Genomic DNA, 5,237 nt, shown 5'->3' with positions numbered 1-5,237 from the left:
TCGACATTGCAGGCTCAGGTCTTGGCTGGAGTTGCGAGGAAATAACAGATTCAAGACAAAACTCAAAAGCACAAACCGGGCTCTCCTTGTTGTAGGAATGACCACAACCAGTCCCATCCAAAATAGCTTCATCCTACTTTATCAAAGCCTCTTCAAATGACAGCACATTTGAAGAGGTTGTACAAAAACAGAAAAAAGCAGACTCGACGAGTTCAGAGGAACGTTTCAGCCTGATTCAAAAAACCTCCAGAGTTCTGTGTCTTCGCAGCCCCTCATAAAGCAGCAGATTAACTATCCAGCCTCTGGTGTCATGTAAGAGATTCTGCATTTCTATCAATCAAATCAAGCAAAAGATTTAATTTCCCTTCTGTGTTCTGTGGAAAAATCCCCGTTTCACAGCAGGCAAACAAAAAAACAAAGGGGGGAAGGGATATATGAGCTCTGTCATAACGCAGAGTTATGCTTGAGTAAGGTTAATTCATCCTGCACTAATGCGATGAGACACACAGCAGACAAGTGTCACTGGGTCTGTTAAACTACATTAGATCCACTTTTTGTCTGTCAAGTGCACAAACAGAGAGACTATTTCCATCATTTTAGAAGACTTTAATCCTTCCTGGAAGCATCACTTTCCAAAATTTTAATTGACTTCTACAACATATATGTACAACAACAGCGTAGTGTATAAAACAGGTTGAATTAAAAAGACCGATGCACTCGATATAAAAGTTGTCATACTTCTGTTCTAGTTTTTCTCGGTTCCTCCAGTGCATTTATCTGTACAACAGCTAGTGTTTCCCCCAAAAAAGAATGAACACCAAGAGCAAATCACTTGTTTAAAATGAATAGATCTTTCACAGAAATGCAAAATGTCATCAAAATGATAGTCCTGACATCATTGTTAAGAAACAACATACATAAGTTATAATGTTATAAAATGGGAGAGAACAGTATGGAAACAACTGATGCATGTGCAAAAGGATGTGAAGTTTTTTGGAAGAAATGAAAACTCCATACCGTGATGAGCTTATGACTTAATATTGTGGAGGTTGAACTCACAGTTTTGAGGAATTTTTTCATTTTGATCCGAGAAATGCACCAAAGCAATTGATTAAAAATATAACAATATTGTAGAATACACTTAGTACAATACTAAGTTTTTAGGAGAAATGTGAAATATGTGACCTACCTAGTTCCATAAATGTGTACGCTGTTAGGTCGAGTGTGAGAGTATCGGATTAAAAAAAAAAAATCTTTTAAAGTAAAAAAAATTCCTGCTATTGGTATTCAGTCTGGATCCATACTGATAAAGAATAACGCAGACGTGACACCTTTTAAGGCCTGTAAATAGATTTCTAAGTGAAGATTTCAAACTGGTGCTTCAGTGGTTTCATAATGATCTTGACAGCTTTTAATAGTTCGGAGCAGGTAAGGGAATGTGGACTGTTTGATTGAAATCTGCAAGAACTGTTTTGCAAAAGGGTGAGGAAAATGTGTCAAACCAGTGAGAAATTCTCATCACATTTCCAGGAGGTGTCTCATACTCTGCTGAAATAGTAATGATGACAACTCAGTGGAATCCCAGGTATTGTAAGTAGGTCAAAGCAATCGGAAAAGTTGCAAGATTCAAGATTACTTTTTTGATTCCTGCAGGAAAGTTATTTTGTCCAAACAGCCCAAAAAACAAATACTAGAAAGGATAGAAATATCTTCTTGTGGATTTAAAATTTACTTTCATTGTTTCCACAATTTAATGTGCTTTCATTTCATTCACAATACAGCTCATGCTTTTTTTATATATAATTGTGGTGTAACATGCAAGCGACTGGGGTGTTTCACAAATCATTATTACCGACATAAACACTTCGGGCTACACAACAGAGCACCTCAGAGCATGAAGCAAACAAAATATTACATGCAGCCTGTTGTGTAGCCTCTGGCAGGTAGGTGTGTCTGCAAACTTAATATTTCCCTGTGTGGCACCAGATGAAGACATGCCGCAAGAGCCAGCAGACATCGGGTCCTTTACGTCTAGGCAAGATTCCAGGCTCAAATGAACATGTGCTCTCAGGGGAGAAAGTTAAACTTACATTTACATTTTCCCATGTTTCAATGTAAATGCAGCTATTGGATGACTCATTTCAGTCAGTAAAAGCTGAATAACTCATGTAATTTTATCATTGCACAGGCCTTCATTATGCACAGACTAAAAGCACACTGCTGCCATCTTGTGTATAAAATTATTACACTTGAACAACGTAATAATTATGTTTACACAACATAATTATCACATTTACACAATGCAATATGTTTGACAAGGCAATTGTGCTTTTACAGCATATGTTTTCATAGTGTAATTTTTATGTCATAAAGGGATGTTGTGTGGAAACGTATTTACTTCTGTGACAGCAATAGACTTCAGCAGAGAGGATGAATATCAAAGCAGACAGAGAGATAAAGACACAGAGCTGTCTCAGAGAGCACAGGGGAATGAATAATGAAATAGTGAAACTCTGAGAAACAACAGAACAAACAACATAAAAACAAGGCAAGGAGCACAGAAATGCAAAGTGGGTTTTTTTTTGGTATTGAATAAACTTTTTATGATGCAGGTTTCATTACGATCATATTGTGCTCCAATATAAACATTGTCTAAGAAATATCACTATATGTCAATTGTGTTTTGATTCTTTTTATTAGCACCTATCCTATAACATATAGTCTTGCTAATGGCAAGACTATATATCTATATGACTCCTGAGGGTTGCAAGGCCAAGACATGAACAGGACTGTACTATGTGGGTTGTAATTAATTTATATATGGACCAGAAAAACATGCCACTTAGGTTCAAATCAGACTGTATTCTTAGTTAATTTATTCATTCTTCTTTTTATTCCCTTGCCAGAGAATTGTATTTTTTATTTTTCTGTCTCATTTAAATAAAATGTTAATGGAAGTCTTGAAAAATTAAGCAAAGGACCCTTCATGCCTGCATGTTGCATCCTTCATTTGCCTGAGAGCATTTATCTTACCAATTTGCATCATTAAAACTAAAATGCAGAGATTATATTATATCTTGTTATTTGAGCTGGGACTGTGATGCCACAAACATAGCCTAAAGTACTTTATTCACAAATTTTTCTCAAATTATCACATACAAGTGCTATTATCCAAATGACTTAATTACATTTTTTTTTTTTTGCCATCTTCAGGCTTTTCCCACTTAATTTAACTGCCAAAGGTTTGAAATAACATAACTACTACAAGTATTAATTTCACAAATGTAATATTTGGAAAAAAAAAACATAAATTAAAATGTGCTTCATTTGTATTTTTGTTTTGTTAATATTTATTTGTATAACATTTTTAATTTCACTCTTAAAAATGCCAGACTTTGTATGAAGCTTTATGCATATGTTGTCTTTATGTCTTTATGCATATGTTGTCTTTTAAGTATTCACTTTATTATGTAAGAAATAATACACATATTATTAATATATATTACCTCATGTAGACATCATTATGTCCTCCCCAGGCAGCTACTAGTGTGGTATATATCTTGATCTTCATAGAATTGCCGCTAATGTTGTGAGCATGTTGCAACATTCTGTGGTCTGAACAACAGAACGCTAAGACAACAAGTTTAAGATCCAGCAACAACATCATTCTACCTCAGGCTGCTCTATGCAGAAGCTCCCTCTGCTCTAATGAAAATTTGCTCTACAGATTTCTTGGAGCCACTCTCTCTGATCCGTGTCCGTTCTGCTTCCTGATCGATTCAGCTAATAAACGTCAGACCGCTTTGGCTCGCTGGTGGACTGTGCCGTCAACTTCCATCAATTATCGTTCAGTTTTTTACAAATAAATAAGCTATATGTTGACATAAATCTAAGGCTATGTAACTCAACCTGATCTTACTGAATTTATTCCAGTGTACTCAACAGGGCAGGAAAATAAAAGAAACATGCAGTCTTCCTGCATGTGTGAAAGCACACATTGTTTTATTTATATGTATTTGAAAAATGTATTTAATTGTCCAAGTAAGTAATCTGATCTTTTAGGATGAATTTTACTAACCAAAGTCCAAAGTATTGAAGTAATTATGTTATGACAATTTTAGTGACGGCCTTGTAAAGTTCCATAAAGAAAAAACAAAACATATTTGAGGACCATCACAAAAAAAAATTATTAAATAGATTTGAAGTTCTCGTGGTATTATAATTCATTTAACTAAATGAACCTAAAGATAAAATTAAACAGTAAGGTAATCTTTAATTGTCTCTAATTCTAGACAGACATTTTTTTTAATTGAAGTACAAAATTTAGGCTTCTTTGTGGACATAAAGCATATGTGTTTTTATGACATAACTTATTTTCCTAGATAAAAGCAAACTTTTAACATCTGGAGGAACCATGTCGGTGCGACTTGTTTGTGTGACCTTATGCATTAGGAAAATGGCAAATGAACCACACTTGTTGTTCAGGTCAGATGTGTTTTCTGAACAACATCTGCAGAAGCACAACACACTTGGGAAACCCTGAAACTTGTTTTCGTGTTTGTGTGTATCAAGAGGTGACATCCTTACATCATCTTCAAAGTGCCAATTTACCTTTTGTCCAATGATGTTCAAGGCAGAGGGTGGATGCTGAGGAGGAAGTGTTCGTAGGTGTGTGTGTGTGTGTGTGTGTGTGTGTGTGTGTGTGTGTGTGTGTGTGTGTGTGTGTGTGTGTGTGTGTGTGTGTGTGTGTGTGTGTGTGTGTGTGTGTGTATGTGGCTGTGTGAGGGAGAGGGTGCAATGGGCATGCAGTGACAAGCAAGAATGACTACATCGATGCCAGAGGCTACAAAATAGGAGGTCGCAGGTGTTATGGTGGAAATTAATTACTTTAGGTTGTACAGATTATTCCAAAACACCGTGCTAACTTAATTGGGGAGACTAAATTGCATCATTTGTTTTTCCCTTTCAGCTGTAAATATGGCAATTGATTTGAAGTTGAGAAGTAGTAAACTAATGCGTAACAAAAGCTGAAGTTAATATACTGAAATATTATGTTTTGTGTCTTGAATATGAAGATTGAAACTGGAATAAAAAAATGTCTGCGACATCAGCTCCAAACCTGCTGCTTTGTCATTAAATAATATTTAATAATTGCTACTAAATTCTGGCAAGGTCAGAAATTTCATTTAAATCCTTTACTTCTTGTTTAAATGTTATAGGACACACTGCCTTCTTTC

Source organism: Poeciliopsis prolifica, unplaced genomic scaffold, assembly GCF_027474105.1.
Source record: "Poeciliopsis prolifica strain line A6 unplaced genomic scaffold, Auburn_PproV2 SCAFFOLD022, whole genome shotgun sequence".
In the NCBI taxonomy this organism is placed as follows: domain Eukaryota; kingdom Metazoa; phylum Chordata; class Actinopteri; order Cyprinodontiformes; family Poeciliidae; genus Poeciliopsis; species Poeciliopsis prolifica.
This window is presented reverse-complemented; position numbering follows the sequence as displayed.